The sequence below is a fragment of the Aegilops tauschii genome, chromosome 5 (genome assembly GCF_002575655.3).
Source record: "Aegilops tauschii subsp. strangulata cultivar AL8/78 chromosome 5, Aet v6.0, whole genome shotgun sequence".
Taxonomy (NCBI): Eukaryota; Viridiplantae; Streptophyta; class Magnoliopsida; order Poales; family Poaceae; genus Aegilops; species Aegilops tauschii.
Window position 1 is genome coordinate 134540583 of NC_053039.3, and position 21518 is coordinate 134562100.

Genomic DNA, 21518 nt, shown 5'->3' on the forward strand with positions numbered 1-21518 from the left:
TCAGACCACATAACATGAGAAGTGTCCAGGGACTCGACAGTGTTTGCTTCCTTCTCATGCTGGCAGAAGAGAAGCATATCCACGAGATAGGAGTGGACCATATCCAGATTCCCGATGCGAGGAAAGAGGGTCTCTCGAAAGACACGATGAAGGATGTCCAGGTAGGTAGACAACTCATAGGTTTCCTTCTTAGTCACAGGGTGAACCTTCACAGTGCAGTAGGGCCATAGGGCTTGCTTGTGAGTGGAGTTGACATTGCGGTGAGGGCGAAAGCCGACAGGAGTCTCAAGCCCGCGATCTTCCACATGAAGTAACTCCATGAAGGCCTTCCACTTGACAGACAGTAACTTGCCATTTGTCATCCAGGTCAGAGTCCTTTCTTCATCAGTTCCAAGATGGACAGTAGCATAGAACTGAGCCACCAAATCTGCATCAAAGTCCTTGTTGAACTGCATGATTCTGAGAATGTTGAGCTGAGTACACATCTGAAGAGCTTCACCAAAGTATTCAGGATCCTTCTCCATGGCATCCGTGTCGATGGAGCGAACACTAACAAAGAGATTCTTCTTGGCCTTGATCACATCAAAGTAGATGGCAAACTGAAAGCGGTTCCAGAATGGGTGGTTGACAAAATTGGGTTCTTGGTCTTCCGCATAGGGGTTGCGGCGACGCCTTTCCCAGAACTCCTTAGCAGACAACTCAGTCACAGTCTTGCCCCTTGGCTTCGGCCTGTTGGCAAGTTTCTTCTGATGTGGAGGCGGAGGAGCCGCACTTGAGGAAGCACCTACTGACTCAGAGGTGCGGTAGCGCTTTGAGGTTGCACGACCGGGGTTGACACGGCGGACTTGCTCCTCAGGACGTTCACCACCTGGAACCAAACACACGAACAGAAAAACCAACACGAAAGAAAAAGCGTAAGCCTCCAAACAAAACAACATGGATCAAACAGAGGTAGGGGAATGATGGAATCTGGCAGGCAGCGGTAGTACCCCTGGCCATAGGCGGCAGTACCGCCCCAGCGGGAGCGGTAGTACCGCGCAAGACTGGGAACCGGCGGTTCCTACTGCCGTGGTCAGATCCGGCACTACCGGACTGCCAAATTCAAAAATAATCCTACCAAAACTTAATCCACATAGTCTAGACGCCTTCTCCAAACTACTCAAGCCGAGATTTAGCGAAAAATCTAGAGATGCAACCACTATTGCCCCAAAAACGCTAGATCTGAGAACTAGACAAAAAGAGAGAAGGAACGAGGGCAATACCGGCATCCATGGCAAGAGGACGAGGTGGGGATCGACTCCACCGAAGGGAATGGAGAGGGATGGCTCGAAGACGGCGGCCCGCCGGAGCCCTCCCGCGGCGAGGAGTCGCTGGAGAGAGGGAGAGGGATGAAGGGGCGGTGCGAATGGGTATGGGGGAGGAGAAACCTCCCCCTGCCCCGACATAACCCCCTGATCCCGTCCCCCAGCGGTAGTACCGCTCGGGTGGGCGGTAGTACCGCTTGTCAACATAAGCGGTAGTACCGCGCACCACCAGCGGTAGTACCACCTAGCCAATACTCCAAAGACTAGACACAAAGGCTTAGCTTAAAAGAAAAAGAAAAACAAACAACAAGAAGAGAGAGCAAACACAAAGCAACAAAAGCACCAGCAAGATGACAAGAACCACACACCTCTACAAGAGAGGGCGGTGGCCGAGGCCACCTATGTTTGAGTCAATTGGTATGGCACCGCGAAGAATTATCCTTGGGCCCATGACCAAAACTCGTCTTTGAAGCACAAGTACCATAAAAAATGGCTAATGTGAAAGAGTTGATCAAGTTATGCATAATAAGGGGAGGGAGAGTTCATTAAGAGAACAACACTCCCCCTATGTCCATGCCTACACCTAAACAAGATAACAAGTCGAGTATGGTGGGGAGTGCAAGTGTTCAAGCAACATTGCTCGAATCAATGATATTTAGCTCATGCCTTAACTCGCGAAATCTTGCTTCATCCAACGGCTTCGTGAAAATATCTGCAAGGTTATCATGAGTGTTGACATAGTTGAGCTCGATCTGCCCTCGCATAATATGATCCCGGATGAAGTGATACCGAATCTCAATATGCTTCGTCTTGAAGTGTTGCACCGGGTTGAGAGAAATCTTGATGGCACTTTCATTGTCACACCAAAGAGGCACTTTGTCACAAATGACACCGTAATCCTTTAAAGTTTGCCTCATCCATAAGAGTTGTGCACAACAACTCCCGGCCGCCACATACTCCGCTTCGGTGGACGAGAGAGACACACAACTTTGTTTTTTAGAAGACCAACTTACCAAAGAGCAACCAAGGAATTGGCACCCTCCGCAAGTGGACTTCCTATCCACTTTGTCTCCCGCCCAATCGGAGTCCGAATACCCTACAAGCTTGAAGTTTGCTCCTCTTGGGTACCATAAGCCAAAGTTTGGGGTATGAGCCAAATATCAAAAGATTCGCTTGACCGCCACAAAGTGGCTTTCCTTAGGTGCGGCTTGAAAACATGCACAAATTCCCACACTCAACATGATATCCGGTCTAGATGCGCAAATGTAAAGTAATGAACCAATCATGGAGTGATATACCTTTTGATCCACCACTTTACCATTGGGATCAATGTCAAGTTGGCACTTGGTGGGCATTGGAGTGGACGCCGGCTTGACATCACTTAGCTTGAATCTCTTGAGCATGTCTTGAGTGTATTTGGCTTGGTTGATGAAGGTTCCTTCTCTTCTTTGCTTTACTTCGAAACCGAGAAAGAACTTCAACTCTCCCATGGAAGACATCTTGAACTTTGAGGTCATGAGTGTGGCAAATTCCTCATTGAAAGCTTTGTTAGGGGAACCAAAGATAATGTCATCGACATATAGTTGGCACACAAACAACTCCCCTTTGACCTTCTTAGTAAAAAGAGTGGGTTCGTTTAGCCCAACTTCAAACCCACGATCTTGTAACAACTCGGTAAGGTGGTCATACCACGCACGAGGGGCTTGTTTAAGGCCATAGAGTGCCTTATTGAGTTGATACACATGATCGGGAAAGTAGGATCCTCGAACCCGGGGGGTTGCTTGACATAAACCAACTCATTAATAGGACCATTAAGAAAAGCACTCTTCACATCCATTTGTTGCAACTTAAAGTTGTGATGAGAAGCATAAGCAATCAACAAACGAATAGATTCAAGGTGAGCAACGGGAGCAAAGGTTTCACCGTAGTCGATACCCTCGACTTGGGAGTAGCCTTGTGCCACCAATCGTGCCTTGTTGCGGATGATGGTCCCATGAACATCTTGTTTGTTCTTGAATATCCACTTGGTTCCAATGACATTGTGGTTCTCCGTCGGCCTTGGCACTAATCTCCACACCTTGTTGTACTCGAAGTTGTTGAGTTCTTCATGCATGGCATTGAGCCAATCCGGATCTTCGAGAGCTTCATATACCTTATGGGGTTCCACACAAGAGACAAACGTGTGATGTTCACAATAGTTTGCCAATTGTCTATGGGTGCTTACCCCCTTTTGAATGCTTCCAAGCACATTCTTCATGAGATGACCCTTGGTGGAGAGCTTGGAAGCAATCTTGGCGGCACGACGCTCCAATTCCTCCTCGGTGGTGAGTTGAGGAGCGGTCACTTGATCATCTTGAGCGTCGTCTTGAGCTTGTTCTTGATCTTGAACTTGCTCGGAGGAAAGAACTTGACCTTGGGCATCACTAGGTGTGTCACCATCGTCTTGAGCATGATCTTGCCCTTGGTCTTGTTCATGAGGTTGAGGGCCTTCACTTTGTTCTTCGGAAGCGTATGGGCCTTGGGTTGGTGATGGCTCCACCTGAGTAGAGCATTGTCCTTCTCCTTCGGCCACAAGGGGTTCCTCAATGGGTAGGATAAAACCAACACCCATTCTTCTTATGGCTTGAGGAGGAATTTCATAACCTACATCACAAGTGCCACTTTGCTCCACTTGGGAGCCGTTATTCTCATCAAACTCCACGTTACACGTCTCCTCAATAAGTCCCGTGGATTTATTGAGGACACGGTAAGCATGAGAGTTTGTAGCATAACCAACAAATATGCCCTCATATGCTCTAGCCTCAAATTTAGACAACCGAACACCTTTCTTGAGAAAACTTACACCCGAACACCCGAAAGTACTTGAGGTTGGGCTTGTTACCGGTGAGTATCTCATATGGAGTCTTGTTCAAGCCCTTGCGAAGGTAGAGCCGATTGGATGCATGACACGCGGTGTTGATGGCTTCGGCCCAAAAGTTGTATGGAGACTTGAACTCCGCCATCATGGTCCTTGCGGCATCCATCAACGTCCGGTTCTTCCTCTCCGCAACACCGTTTTGTTGAGGGGTGTAAGGTGCGGCATATTGATGCTTGATCCCCTCATCACTAAGAAACTCATCCAAGGTGTAGTTCTTGAACTCGGTGCCGTTGTCACTTCTTATTGTCAAGATCTTTGCATTGTGTTGACGTTGGGCTTCATTTGCAAAGTCAATGACGGTTTGTTGAGTCTCACTCTTCCTCTTGAAGAAATACACCCAAGTGTATCTTGAATAGTCATCCACAATTACCAAGCAATACTTTCTACCCCCAAGACTATCAAAGGATGGAGGCCCAAAGAGATCCAAATGAAGGAGCTCCAAAGGCCTCTTCGAGTAAATGAGAGTCGTGGGAGGGTGAGCCTTCTCATGAAGCTTTCCTTCAATACAAGCACTGCAAGCACGATCTTTAGCAAAACTAACGTTCGTTAGTCCACGGACATGGTCCCCCTTGAGAAGACTTTGCAAAGATCTCATATTGACATGGGCTAAACGGCGATGCCAAAGCCATCCCACATCAACTTTAGCCATTAGGCATGTCGTGGTCTTAGTGGGTCGCTCCGAAAAGTTAATCACATAGAGACCGTTCTCGACATGCCCAACAAAGGCTACTTTAAGAGTCTTGCTCCACAAGAGGGCCACGGTATCAATATCAAAGAAGGTGGCAAAGCCCATGATAGCAAGTTGACGAACGGAAAGTAAATTGTATGCAAGGGACTCAACAAGCATGACTTTCTCGATCGTGAGATCATGAGAAATGACTACTTTGCCGAGTCCCAATACCTTAGAGGACGAGGCATCACCCCACTCGACATTGGTGGGCATAGATGGAATCTTGTGCACGTCCACCACCAAGTCCTTGCTTCCGGTCATATGATTTGTAGCTCCACTATCGAGCAACCATGATCCCCCACCGGAAGCAAACACCTACAAGAGATCAATGCTTGGTTTTAGGTACCCATTTTGTAATGGGTCCTTTAATGTTAGTAACAAGGGTCTTAGGAACCCAAATAGACCATTCAATGTACTCATGAGGAGAACCAACAAATTTGGCATAAACATGCCCATCACTAGCACGGCATAACACATAAGAAGGATTAAAGTCGCCGGCTTTGTTGGATGGGGTGGCATTTCCCTTCTTGACACCGCCACCCTTCGCATTGTTCTTCTTCTCCTTGGAAGCACCCTCTCCCTCCTTCACAAAAGTTTGCTTGAGAGGAGGAGGTCGTTTGGTCTTGTCATTCTTCTTCTTGTTCTTGGGCTTGGGTGCGAACCCAATCCCCTCCTTGGCCACAACTTCCTTTTGGTTGCTCAAAAGGTCATTGAGGTTCTTCTCACCTTGTATGCATGACACAAGGCCTTTCTCAAGTTGCTCCTTCAACTTAGCATTCTCCTCAACAAGATGCACATGCTCACAACAAGGGTTAGTAGCATTTGCATTATCAATTAACACCATATGAGGAAAGGTGGCTTTCTCCTTAGTTAGCTTTACTTGGAGTTGATCATGAGACTCCTTGAGGCTAGCATGAACACCCTTCAAGACTTTGTGAGCCTTGTCGAGAATGTCAAACTCCTCTTTGAGTCTAGCAAGATCAACCCCAAGTTTTGCCTTCTCGGAGTTTAGCACACGAGACACAACAAGAGCATGATCAAGATCTTTCTTTAACTTAGCATGATCATCGTTGTATGACTCCTCAAGAGCCAAACGAAGACCACGCTCTTTGTCAAGAGCATTGGAAAGATCCGAAATCTCATCGGCATAGTCACGACTATGCCCCTCCATCTTAGAGATGGTATCTTCGTGAGCCTCGATCATGTCATTGGCTTCACCAAGTTGTTCCAAGAGAGCAACGGAGTGCTTCTTGGATTTACCCTTGAGTTTACCCATAAAGGTCTCAAACTCATTTTCCTCCACATTTGTCCCCTCATGTTCATCAATGCTATCCGTCGAAGAAGGATGATTAATGATGGTAGTTTTGATGTTGGGGGTTACCTTGTTGGTGGCTTTAGCCATGAGGCACTTGGCGGTGATGTTCTCATTGGGTGAGTCGAAGAGAGACATCCGTGGAGTCATCGCAATGGCAACGGAGGCCATGGCAACCGACTCACCATCTTCATCATCGTCATCATCCTCATTGTACTCTTCTTGTACCACCAATGCCTTGGGAGGAGTCTTCTTGGTGAAGTTGCTCTTGTTGGGGAACGACTTGGCCTTGTCCTTTCGAATGAGCTTGCCACCATTGTCTTCCCTCTTCTCGTAGGGGCACTCCGCAACAAAGTGGCTCACATTGCCACAATTGAAGCAAGTCCTCACTCGTTGCTTGCCCTTTGCGCCACTTGAATTGTTCTTGTTGAAGTTTGGCCTTGTGTTCTTCTTGCTCCAAAATTGCCTTGAAGCAAGAGCCATGTGTTCATGATAGGCATACTTCGTATCTTCGAGGTTTCCCTCCTCTTCTTCCTCTTCATCCTCTTCCTCCATAATAACCTTGGCCTTTAGAGCAAGGTTGGGCTTCTTTACTCTTTGAGAGCAAAGAACCGCGTTGTCGGCGGTCTTGTCCAAGATGCTCATAGCAACGAACTCATCCAACACTTCACTTGAGGACAAGGTGTGGAAGTCCGGCCTTTGACGAATGACAGAGGACATGGCTTTGTGGTAGGGTATCATTGCCTTGAGGAATTTGCGCTTGATCCAATTGTCATCTGTGTCCTTACTTCCATGATCTCAGAGAGAGACCGCGAGTTCGGTTACTCTCCGAAAAAGCTCACGATGTTCTTCATCTTCTTTCATAGCAAACTCGTCGGCTTCATCTTGCACCACTTCATAGTTGGAGCGTTGAATGCTTGCGCTTCCCCGATAGAGGGAAACAACTTGGAGCCAAGCATCTTTGGCCACGGTGTAGGGCCGGAGATGAGGAAGATCTTCGGGTGGGATTTCTTCTTGGATGATGAAGAGAGCATTCTCATTGAATTGATGATCCACAACTTCTCTAAGAGTGAAGTTACTTCGGTCATGCGGATAGAAACCTTCTTCAATGATTCTCCAAAGGTTAGTGTTCACATGATTTAAATGACGCTTAAAACGATAGACCCAAGAATCAAAATCTACATTCTTCTCAATCTTAGGGGCCGGGCCGGCATGATTCAAATGAGTGGAAGGGAGCGGTCCACCATAGACAGGTGGAGGTTCCACATGGGCAAAGATACCGGTGCCATTTTTACCACTAGAAGAAGGAGCTTTCTCGCTAGTAGCTTCCCCTTTGTCGGAGGTAGCATCCATCACCTTGTTGGCGGGATCACCCACTTTCAACGGTGCGGTGGAAAGTTTAAGCCCTTCTAAGTATTTATTGAACATGCTTTCGACCTCGGTAGTCATGGAGGTTTTCAATGTGTCCAACGCCACATTTAATTCCTCACGAGAGACCGCGGATCCCCCATCTCCCGTAGACGAGACCGGATTCACACCGGAGTGCTCCTCCACACCGTCTACGATGTCAACCATACTCTTCGGACGGTAAAGTCCTTAATAAAGGGACGAGGCTCTGATACCAATTGAAAGGATCGATATAGTTGACTAGAGGGAGGGGGGGTGAATAGGAAACTAACAATTTTTAGCTTTTCTTTACCAATTTAAAGTTTGCATCAAAGTAGGTTGTCTAGATATGCAACTAAGTGAGCAACCTATATGATGCAATGACAACAAGCACACCAGCAAGCAAGGGATTTAACACAAGTAAGCTTGCGAAAGTAAAGGAACGAGATAACCAAGAGTGGAGCCGGTGAAGACGAGGATGTGTTACCGAAGTTCCTTCCTTTTGAGGGGAAGTACGTCTCCGTTGGAGCGGTGTGGAGGCACAATGCTCCCCAAGAAGCCACTAGGGCCACCGTATTCTCCTCACGCCCTCACACAATGCGAGATGCCGTGATTCCACTATTGTGCCCTTGAAGGCGGCGACCGGACCTTTACAAACAAGGTTGGGGCAATCTCCACAACTTAATTGGAGGCTCCCAACGACACCACAAAGCTTCACCACAATGGACTATGGCTCCGCGGTGACCTCAACCGTCTAGGGTGCTCAAACACCCAAGAGTAACAAGATCTGCTAGGGATAAGTGGGGGGAATCAAATTTCTCTTGGTGGAAGTGTAGATCGGGGCCTTCTCAACTAATCCCGAGCAAATCAACAAGTTTGATTGGCTAGGGAGAGAGATCGGGCGAAAATGGAGCTTGGAGCAACAATGGAGCTTTTGGGGGAAGAGGTAGGTCAACTATGGGGAAGAAGACCTCTTTATATAGTGGGGGGAACAATCCAACTGTTACCCCCCACAACAGCCCCGCAGAGGGCGGTACTACCGCATAAGGCAGCGGTACTACCGCTGAGACAAGCGATACTGCTGCTCCCACTGCGGTACTACCGTGGAGATTGGAGGGCAAGGGAGATACGGACATGGGCGGTACTACCGCGGTGGTAGGGCGGTACTACCGCTTAAGAGCGGTACTGCCGCTCTACTGCCGCTGCGAAGTACCGCACAATCTGACACAAAAAAGACCCCTCGAGTCGACGCGGTAGGGGCCTGGTACCGTAGCGGTACTACTGCTGAGGACCTACCAGCGGTACTACCGCTGCGGAGCGGTACTGCCGCTTGTGACCCCTAAGCGGTACTACCGCTGGGTACCGCGGTACTACCGCTGGGACCAGACTTAGCCCAAAGAGAGAGGAAAGAAAACTCCAATGAAGCGGAAAGGCTCAGAGGGTGTAAAGAGGATGTGTACGTGTTGATTCCACCCTAGCCTTACCAAAGCGGACCCCCTCTTGATAGTACGGTGACTCCTACGAAACTAATCCACCAAAAGAAGTGAAAGAGCTACACCGTCTTGAATGACACTCCGAGGGGAAAGAAATCGTCTCGTGCCAAATGATGAATCTATGAAATGCTCAAAGCACACGATTAGTCCGCAAACATGTTGTCATCAATCACCAAAACTACATCTAGAGAGATATGCCTTAACAGCTAGTCCTTTCTCTACTCTCATAGTGGCCTCAAGCAGATAGTTGAGCTGGTCTTGCTTGGTCTTAAGATTGACTACAGAAGGGTCTGGGATCGTTGAAGCTTTTACACCCTGTGCCTTTGCTCTCTTCTCTTGAGCCTCAACAGAAGTTGGATGTGAAGGATCCATCACAACAGTGTTATCCTCAAAATCATGCCTCATGGGAAGGTGCTCTTTATCCAACAGATATGTGCTTGTGCCCATCTTAGAATTTATGAGCATCTGAATATGTGGAGGATAGCCACATGATCTCTTCTAGTCAGCTGGTATTCTCTTAAAAGTCTCAACAATCAAACTCATCACTTTGAATTTTCCTGGCACATATTGACGGAGTGCCCTCTGATCATCCTGTGATCTCCAGATTTGGGCAGCAGAGTGTGCCTGGGGATGGTGTTGATTGTTGACTGCCCTAACAGAAGGTAATACATTGAACCAAACTTGTGTATTTCCAAGGCATCATCTGGAATTTCCTTGTACATGTGTGCCATGGAATTGTGATCTTTTCTGGGCTTGGCATACACATCAGTATCATCATCTGCCTCTTCTGGAGCATTTATCAGCTTTGCCCACTCAGCAATGGAAGATCGGGACGTAGTACCCTCAGTCATCCAGACAATCTTGCCATCTGGGTAGAAGTGTGCTGTGGAATAGAACTGCATGATCAACTCATCATTCCATTTTTTTAGCTTCTGACCCACAAACTTGTCAACTCCATTCATTCTGAAGCTCTCATGAACTCCAGGAAAATGGTCTGCATTGTCAATGTACTTCCAATCTACCCATTTCATGTCACAAATGATGGGCTTCTTGTCTAGGAGGACAGTCTCATAAAAGTCATGTTGTTCCTTAGTATGAAACATCTAGTCTACAACAATCCTTCTTCTGGTGGCATATGGGTCTGTCTGCCTCCATAGCCTGAGATCTGCATCCTTTCTTATCTTCATGTTCTCAACAACTGGATGTGTATCATCATGATCTGGAATTTTGGGCTTGAGCTTTCTAAGCACTTGGGCTTCTTCTTCTTCAACTTCAGGCACTCGGGCCTTATTCTTCTCAGCAGCTGGTATGTTCCTAGTTGATCTCTTGGGTGCTGCAGGCTTAGAAGCTCGAGAAGTAGCAATAGCCTTGGGGGCAGTCTTGGGCTTTGATGGAGCAGCCCCTGACTTGATGGCATCCCCCATCAACTTCTGAGTTTTGGGGGCTGGTGCAGCATCCCCTTCATCCTCTTCCTCATCCTCAGCTGGGTCTCTCATCATTGAGGATCTGCCAATGACCCTGGCAATGGTCTTTCTGACCGTTTCCTTCCTCTTCTTGCATTCACCAGCCTCCTTTGGTTGAAGAGTGAACTCAATGGTTTCCTGTGTTGAGGCTCTGGCTTTGGACATTGGGATCCTTTTGGCTGGTGCCTTCTTCATACCTGGCTTGGTTGAAGCTGCTGTGCCAAACTCTTTCTTGACAACCTTTTTCCTTGAAGTGACTTCCTCATTAGCAACATAATCTTCATCCTCAGAATCTGAGTTTCTCTTAACTCTCTGCCTAGTAGCAGCCTTAGGCAGGTTGCTAGGAGTACTTCTGCTCCCATCATCATAGCTGTCAAAGGGACTAGTGCCCTCACTCAAGTTAACCTGTTGCTCAGACCTGTTTTGGCTGTCACTGTTGTCTGTCATGGCTGAAAGCTGAAAGCTGACCCTGTGAATAGATATAGTTGAGACAGAGTGGATGAGCATCACAAAGTGCAGAGATTTTGCAAAACAAATGAGTCAAAAACTTAGTTTTAGTTTTCTACAGAAGTCATTTCGGAGCTACCAATTTGTTAAACTCGGTGACACCAAAGCAATATTAGAGTCTAAACTTAGTGAAATCGGTCAGACCTAGACACAGTTCGGTGACTCCGAGACTACTAGGGTTTCACCGAGAATCAAACTCGGTCACACAATTTGTAAGTTTTGATCAGACCGAAAATCACAAGTGCAATGGCCCGGGCCAAATCGGTGAGACCGATTTCTACAACTCAGTCGATCCGAGATGAATTCGGCGGAAACCTAACCCTAAGTTTTCGAATCAAAACTAATCTAAAGGAGTTTTTGATTGGATAGAAGTATCTCAAACATGGTAAGATTCATGGCATTGACCTAAGTGCGGGAATCAGAGGTAAAGATTGCACAAAGGGGTCGAGTTCATACCCTAACTCGATGGTGAACTCGCTACGGCGACAACGGCGGCGAAGATTCCGTTGACGGTGGCGGAGACCAGCGGCAGGAGGTCGCTGGCGACGGAGGAGACGATCTGGAGACCTCGAGTCGGCAGAGCTGGACAAGCGCGGGCGACGGGTTTCGGAGAAATTTCCAAAATTTGACCCGTGGGTATATATATCCAGACCCTGTCGGTGTGACCGAGCGGACAACTCGGTGGCACCGAGATGCGGAATCGCAAGCAGTTACTACAACTCGGTGTGACCGAAGAGTTCTAATCGGTTGCACCGAGATCAAAAGCCTAGATCAACTTAATGAACTCGGTATGACCAAAAGGAATGAATTGGTTAGACCGAAGTACATTAAGAGATTTTGGAAGTTTAAGTCTATGACGAATCGGTGGCTCCGAGTGCTCCTCACCCAGAGGGTTTGAATATGACTTGGTCAAACTTTGTGGTGTAGAATGAATAAAGTTTGAGACGAGAAAAGCATAGATAGCTAGAGGGAATACTTAGGCATTATTGTCCATCCATTTGGCAAAAGAAAAACCAAACAATCAAAGCAACAAATGGATGTCCTTGAATGAAGAAAATTATGCACTCAACATGCTCACACAATAAGATAGCAAATAAAATATGTGACAAAGCATGCACAAACACTCTAGCATCTATCAAGCAACTGGCGATGATTAGGTCATCTATATATGAGTATATTGACTAAGGAGTCAAATGAGAACATTTGATTGTAGGTCATACTCATTGTTTAAGAACAAGTGGGGTTACCACTTTTACATAAAGCAATGTTGTGTTCACATCATTAGAGTTGCTTTAGCTCAATTCTTAGAGTAAAGCTCCCCCTAGATGTGATATCCCCCCTAAGAGGGATGAACTAACCTTGGGTTTTGTCGATGATGACTTCATGTAGATGTTGAAGATGTAGATGCTCAATGTTGATGTAGATCATTTGGAGAAATCCATTTTAGTGAGTTGTACTTTCAATACCTACATGGGTTAGTCCCACAAGGAACACATAAGGATATCCATAGACATAAAGCGAAGTACACATACAGTGATGTCCATGAAAGCATTAGGTTACCTTGTTCCTTGTCTTACCAACAAGAGGGTTTGTGACTCCTTGAACTAGTGCAAGATGTGGAAGTTGATTGCACTTGTCCTTGCCAATATGAGTATGACTGAAGTATGTTGGCAGAGTCACCCTCAAGAACTCTCTAGTTCTTCTTCTTCGGGATCCACATCATCTTGATGGGAATCCTTGGGGTTGTAGATGTACTTGATGAAGTAGAACTTGACGTAGTCTTGGGAACCCACTTGACCAAGGCATTTGGAGCTTCTTCAAATTCATCAATCTCCTTTGAAGCTTGTCCTTTCCTTTTAGCTTGTGGTCTTGTGGTGGAAGATCATCTTGAGCTTGTGTCCCCTTGAAGGAAGTAGGATCATACTTCTCTTGTTGAGGAACAAACTTCGTCTTAGGGTATTGATCTTCTTCCCACTCAACTCCATTGGCATTGAACTTTCGGTCAAAACCAACACCTTGATTCTTTCGGTGCCTCCCTTGCTTGCGTACAATTTCCTCAAATTGGTTACTTCCGGCAAGGCTCTTGTAAACACCTTTCTCTATAATTCCCTTCAATAAGCTATTTTCTTGCTCAAGTGTAACTTGGTGATGACCCACAAGTATAGGGGGTCAATTGTAGCTCTTTTCGATAAGTAAGAGTGTTGAACCCAACGAGGAGCTGAAGGAAATGACAAGTAGTTTTCATTAAGGTAAAGTCTGCAAGTGCTGAAATTGTAAGTAGCGAGTAGTTTGATAGCAAGGTAATTTGTAACGAGCAAGTAACGATAATAGTAACGAGTATGCAGCAAGGTAGCCCAATCCTTTTGAGGTAAAGGATGGGCCAAAACGGTATCTTATGATAAGCAAAGCGTTCTTGAGGGTGCACGGGAATTTCATCTGGTCACTTTCATCATGTTGGTTTGATTTGTGTTCGCAACTTTGATAATTTGATATGTGGGTGGACCGGTTCTTAGGTGCTGTGCTTACTAGAACAAAGCTCCTATTTATGATTAACCCTCCCGCAAGCATCTGCAACTACGCGAAAAGTATTAAGAATAAATTCTAACCATAGCATTAAACTCTAGGTTCCAATCGGTCCCTTACGGAATAGTGCATAAACCGGGGTTCACGTTTCTGTCACTCTCGCAACCCACCATCTATTTACTACTCCACAATGCATTCCCTTAGGCCCAAAGATGGTGAAGTGTCATGTAGTCGATGTTCACATGACACCGCTAAGGGAATCGCAACATACATACTATCAAAATATCGAACACATATCAAATTCACATGATTACTTGCAACATGATTTATCCTGTGACCTCAAGAACAAAGGCAACTACTCACAAACAATAAACATGCTCATGATCAGAGGGGTATTAATATGCATAATGGATCTGAACATATAATCTTCCACCAAATAAACCATATAGTAATCAACTACAAGATGTAATCAACACTACTAGTCACCCCCTAGCAACAATCTACAGTTCCGGTAACAAGATTGAATACAAGAGATGAACTAGGGTTTGAGATGAGATGGTGCTGGTGAAGATGTTGATGGAGATTGCCCTCCCCAAGATGGGAGAGTTGTTGGTGATGACGATGACGATGATTTCCCCCTCCGGGAGGGAAGTTACCGCGGCAGAATTGCTCCGCCGGAGGGCAAAAGTGCTCCTGCCCAAGTTCCGCCTCGAGACGGTGGCGCTTTGTCCCGAAAGCCTCCTCTTGATTTTTTTCTAGGTCAAAATCACTTATATACCAGAAGATGGTCACTGGAGGTGGGCCGAGGAGGCCACAACCCACCAGGGCGCGCTAGGGGGGCCTGGCGCACCCAGGTGGGTTATGCCCACCTAGTGGCCCCCCTCTAGTGTTTATTGGCTCCAATATTCCTCAAATAATTCATAAAATTCTCCATGAAGTTTCAACTCATTTGGAGTTGTGCAAAATAGGTGGCCTGACGTAGCTTTTCCAGGTCCAGATTTCCAGCTACCGGAATTCTCCTTCTTGGTGTGTTCCTTGCAAATTATGAGAGAAAATGCATTAGAATTACTCCAAAAAGCATTATTATGGATAAAAACATTATAAATAACAGTAAGAAAACGTGATGCAAAATGGACGTATCACTTGGCTAAGAGAATCATTAGTGGAATCAAGAGAACTACTAGAAGCAACAATATTGGATTTAACATGGTCATTGTTACTACTAGAGGAAGAATCTTTCTTACTCTTGTTGCTAGATTTAACTTGTGGCATGTAAGTAGACAAGAGTAAACGCTTGGCAATGTAAGAAGAACTTTTCTTATGAAGATCATCATTGATTGCTTTTAAGAACCCATGCTCTTGCTCTAGATTGAGCTTTTCAAAGCGTAGCTTCTCATGAGTCTTTACAAGCTCTCGATGATCTTCTAAGGTAGTTTCATGAGCTAACTTAAGAGTGTTTAGTTCTTTAGTTAGACGCTCAATCTTCTTCTTATCATCGTCATTCGTTTTATCTTGATTAGCATGATTAATAGCAATTTCATCATAGTTTTCATTACTAGAGTTGTCAACAAGTAAATCATCATCACCTAGCAAATCATCTTCATCACTATTGAAATCAACATACTCGAGGTGTTATACCTTTGGGCCTTTAGCCCTAAAGCATCTTCCAATTCCTTCATTTGGTGAGTCAAATATGTCATAGGAGTTGGTTGAAACAAGTGCAAGACCGGCAACACCTTCATCTTGAGTATATTCACAGTTGGAGTGATAGCTTCTCACGGAGTGGTTGTCGGAGTCAGAACCAGATACACATTCACCAGCATGAGCTTGATGTATTCGTCTTGTGTAGCTCTTTGATGACTTGTCCTTCCTTTCCGAATCCTTGCTTCTGCGAGAGGATCTTCGTTCGTAACGATCATCTCTACTCCTTCATTCTCTTGGTGATGATTCTTCTCTTTTGCTTCTCCTTTTAGGTGAGTCTTCTCTTCTTTTGTAGGGAGCCATACACTCACTTGAGTAGTGTCCGGGTCTTCCATAATTGTAGCAATTGCGATCACGACTAGAAGATCTTTTGTCATTGTAGGACCTTGACTTGGAACTTCTTTCTTTGCTTCTACTCTTGTAGAACTTGTTGAAGTTCTTAAATATTAGGCTCAATTCCTCATTGACGACTTGTTTCTCACTTGATGATGTAGGAGCATCACATGAAGCTTTGTAAGCACCACTAGACTTGTTGTGAAGCTCTTATTTATCCTTGAGTGACACCTCATGAGCAACAATTCTCCCAGTGACTTCCGTTGGCTTGAGATCTTTGTAATTGGGCATCATTTGGATCAATGTGCACACGGTATCATATTTTCCATCCAAGGCTCTTAGGATCTTCTTGATGATGAATCTGTCGGTCATCTCTTCACTTCCTAAGCCGGCAATCTCATTTGTGATGAGAGCAAGCCTAGAGTACATTTTAGCGACACCTTCACCATCCTTCATTTTGAACTTGTCAAGTTGACTTTCAAGCACATCCAATTTGGATTCCTTGATGGAGTCGGTACCTTCGTTCATATCAATCAAAGTATCCCAAATTTCCTTTGCATTCTCAAGATGGCTGATTTTGTTGAATTCTTAGGGGCACAATCCATTGAAGAGGTATCGCAAGCTTGAGCATTGTATTGTAACATCTTCAATTCTTCAGCGGTTGCTTCATGATTTGGTTCTCTCCCGTTGAAGAATTCACCTTGGAAACCAATATACACAATAGCCCTAACGGCGGGGTTATGTCCAAGAATATGCATTTTCATCTTATGCTTCCAACTAGCAAAATTAGTACCATAAATGTAAGGACCTCTACGGTGGTAATTTCCCTCGCTAGATGCCATACTCTCCTAGGTTGTGAAACCAAGGCTATGATCACCAAAGCTATGGAAATCAAGAAAAATGGAGACCAAAGCTCTAATACCACTTGTAGGATCGAAAGTTTGTCTAGAAGGGGGGTGATTAGACTACTTAACCAAATAAAAATCTAGCCTCTTTCCCAATTTTAAGTCTTGGCAGATTTTAGCAACTTAACACAAGTCAAGCAATGAACCTACACATGCAATTCTAAGAGTATATCAGCGGAATGTAAATCGTTGCATATGAAGGTAAAGGGGAGGAGTTTGGAAGGAGCAAACGCAATGTAGACACGGAGATTTTTGGCATGGTTCCGATAGGTGGTGCTATCGTACATCCACGATGATGGAGACTTCAACCCACGAAGGGTAACGGTTGCGCGAGTCCACGGAGGGCTCCGCCCACGAAGGGTCCATGAAGAAGCAACCTTGTCTATCCCACCATGGCCATTGCCCATGAAGGACTTGCCTCACTTGGGTAGATCTTCATGAAGTAGGCGATCTCCTTGCCCTTACAAACTCCTTGGTTCAACTCCACAATCTTGATGGAGGCTCCCAAGTGACACCTAACCAAAATCTAGGAGACACCACTCTCCAAAAGGTAATAGATGGTGTGTTGATGATGAACACCTTGCTCTTGTGCTTGAAATGATAGTTGATGCGGCTTGAAGCTACGTCGATATTTCCCCAAAGAGGAAGGGATGATGCGGCACAGCGACGGTAGGTATTTCCCTCAGTTATGAGACCAAGGTTATCGAACCAGTAGGAGAACCAAGCAACACAACGTAAACAACACCTGCACACAAATAAGAAGTACTCGCAACCCGACGTGTAAAAGGGGTTGTCAATCCCTTTCGGGTAGCGGAGCCCCAAGATGGGCAAACGGTCGTGAATAAAATTGTAGTAGATTGATAGATCGAACGCCAAATAAAATAAATGAGATTAAAACGCAGCAAGGTATTTTTTATTTTTAGTTTAATAGATCTGAAAATAAAAGCAAAGGAAAATTGATCGCAAAGGCAAATAATATGAGAAAGAGACCCGGGGGCGGTAGGTTTCACTGGTGGCTTCTCTCGAGAAAAATAGCAAACGGTGGGTAAACAAATTACTGTTGGGAAATTGATAGAACTTCAAATAATCATGACAATATCCAGGCAATGATCATTATATAGGCATCACGTCCAAGATTAGTAGACCGACTCGTGCCTGCATCTACTACTATTACTCCACACATCGACCGCTATCCAGCATGCATCTAGTGTATTAAGTTCATGAAAAAAATGGAGTAATGCAATAAGAACGATGACATGATGTAGACAAGATCTATCTATGTAGAGATAGACCCCATCGTTTTATCCTTAGTAGCAACGATACATACGTGTCGGTTCCCCTTCTGTCACTGGGATAGAGCACCGTAAGATTGAACCCACTACAAAGCACCTCTTCCCATTGCAAGATAAATATATCAAGTTGGCCAAACAAAACCCCAATATCGGAGAAGAAATACGAGGCTATAAGAATTCATGCATAAAAGAGATCAAAGAAAATCAAATACTTTCATGGATATAAAAAGATAGATCTGATCATAAACTCAAAGTTCATCTGATCCCAACAAACTCACTGCAAAAAGAGTTACATCATATGGATCTCCAAGAGACCATTGTAGAATTCAGCGAGAGAGAGGAAGCCATCTAGCTACTAACTACGGACCTGAAGGTCTACAATGAACTACTCACGCATCATCGAGAGGCACCAATGGAGGTGGTGAACTCCATCCGTGATGGTGTCTAGATTGGATCTGGTGGTTCTGTACTCTGCGGCGGCTGGAATTTATTTTCGTCGACTCCCCTAGGGTTTCTGGAATAATGGGGTATTTATAGAGCAAAGATGCGGTCCGGGCGGCACCCGAGGAGGGCACAACCCACCAGGGCGCGCCTGGGCCTCCTGGCACACCCTGGTGGGTTGTGCTCTCCTCGGAGCACCCCCAGGCGCAGCCTTAGCCCATTAGGTGTCTTCTGGTCCAAAAAAATCTCCGTAAAGTTTCGTTGCATTTGGATCCCGTTTGGTATCGATTTCCTGCGATGTAAAAATCATGCAGAAAACAACAACTGGCACTTGGCACTATGTCAATAGGTTAGTACCAAAAAATGATATAAAATGATTATAAAACATCCAAGATTCATAATATAACAGCATGGAACAATTAAAAATTATAGATACATTGGAGGCATATCAGCATCCCCAAGCTTAACTCCTACTCGTCCTCGAGTAGGTAAGTGATAAAAACAGAATTTTTGATGTGGAATTCTGCCTATCATGTCATATCATATTTCTTTTGTTTATAGCATGGACATTTGGACTTTTATACTGTTCAAGGCAATAGTCTAGTTTTGACATGATAACTTAAATACTCAAGCATATCAACAAGCAACCATGTCTTTCAAAATATCAACGCTAAAATAAACTATCCCTAGCCCATCATGCTCAATCATTGATCCATTCATGAAACACACTCGCATATTAGCTACACCCAATACTCAAGTACGATCATAGTGCCACCTAGTTGGTGCTTTTATAAGAGAAGATGGAGACTCAAATTCAAAATAAAAATTGCATAAACTAAAAGAAAGGCCCTTCGCGGAGGGAAGTAGGGATTTCTAGAGGTGCCAGAGCTAAAAGCGAAAAACTTAGAGATAAAAACATTTTGGGAGGTGTATCCTTCCCACCAACGAAAACGACTTAGAGTTCCCAACACTTTCCATGCTAGATATATCATAGGCGGTTCCTTAAAGCTTATTCCTTTTTCAACCATACTTTCACTTTCCATGGCTAGGCGTATCCACGGTTGCCCTTCATACCAACACTTTCCAAGGAATTTATTATTTGACAACATAAAGTAAATTCATTTTTCATTTCAGGACTGGGCATCCCTAATACCTTTGCCTTACTCTCATGCAATGACAAGTGAATAAATACTCATCGTGAAAATAACACATCTAGCATGGAAAATATTAGCCACCCCTCACCGCTCCGCGAGCGAAACGAACACACAAAAGAGAAGTTTATTTTGAAAATTAGAGATGGCACATGCAAATTTGCTTAGAACGGCAAAAGAATACCGTATATAGGTAGGTATAGTGGACTCATGTGGCAAAACTGGTTTAAATGTTTTTGGATGCACAAGTAGTGATCATACTTAGTGCAAAATGAAGGCTAGTAAAAGATTGAGAAGCGACCAACAAAGAAACGAATAATCTCATAAGCGAGCATTAAGCATAATTAACACCGAATAATGCAACATAAGTAGTATATAATTTCATTGCATAAATATTGACTTTCGTGCTTGCATAGGGAATCACAAACCTTAACACCAATATTCTTACTAAAGCATAATTACTCATCAAGATGACTCACATATCACATTATCATATCTCAAAACTATTACAAAGAATCAAGTTTATTTTGTCCAATGATCTTCATGAAAGTTTTTATTATATCCTTCTTGGATATCTATCACTTTGGAACTAAATTTCATATGTTGCTTTTGATAAGCTCAAACAAATATAAGTGAAGATCATGAGCATAATATTTCTTTCTCTCAAATTAATTTAAGTGAAGGAAGAGAGAATTTTCTTGAAAATTTTACTAACTCTCAAATAAATCTAAGTGAAGCAAGAGATTATTGCTTCAAAAATACTAAAGCACACCATGCTCAAAAAGATATAAGTGAAGCACTAGAGCAAGTCCATAGCTCATAAAAATTTAAGTGAAGCATAGAGAGCAATTTTAACAAGTCATGACATAATTTTGGCTCTCTCAAATAGGTGTGTCCAGCAAGGAATCAAGACATAAAACAAAAAATAAAACAAGCAAAGACTCATATCATACAAGACGCTCCAAGCAAAACTCATAGTATGTGACGAATAAAAATATAGCTTTGAGTAAAATACCGATGGTTGTTAGAAGAAAGAGGGGATGCCACTCGGGGGCATCCCCAAGCTTAGTTGCTTTCTCTCTTTTGGATAATAGCTTGGGATGCCGGGGCATCCCCAAGCTTAGGCTCTTCTTACTCCTTATTCCTTCATCCATCATAAGATAACCCAAAACTTGAAAACTTCAATCACACAAAACTCAACAAAACCTTCGTGAGATCCGTTAGTGTAAGAGAACAAATCACTACTATAAGTACTGTAGCAAACAAAATCATATTTTGTTCTTGCATTATATCTACTGTATTCCAACTTTCTATGGCAAAAACTCATCAAAGAAAACCACAGAGGCATCAAAATAAGCACACAACGCAAATAAAACAGAATCTGTCAAAAACAGAACAGTCTGTAGAAATATGGATATTTCGAATACTTCTGAAACTCCAAAAATTCTGAAAACTTAGGACGACATGAGAAATTTGTATATTAATCTACTGCAAAAAGAATTGGCATTTTACCACGCTCTGATAAAAAATAAGAATTGTTTTCGTGAGCGCAAAAGTTTCTGTTTTTCAGCAAGATCAAACAACTATCACCCAAGAAGATCCTAAAGGCTTTACTTGGCACAAACACTAACTAAAACACAAAAAACACAATCATAACAGTAGCATAATTGTGCTAACACTCAAGAACAGAAAGCAAAAAGAAAAAATAAATTTTATTCATTGGGTTGCCTCTCAACAAGCGCTATCGTTTTATGCCCCTTGCTAGGCATAAGATTTCAACGATGCTCACATGAAAGATAATAATTCATCGTGAAACATGTGACAAACACATTTAAGTCTAACAAACTTCCTATGCATAGGAATTTTATAGGAAAAAAATTGTCAAGACAAGAAATATCTAGCATCTGCAAAGGAGAGGAATAAAATATTGACAATCTCAACATAACGAGAGGAAATTTAATAACATGAAAATTTCTACAACCATATTTTCCTCTATCATAATAATTATATGTAGGATCATAATCCAATTCAATAATATAGCCATCATATAAATTTTTCTC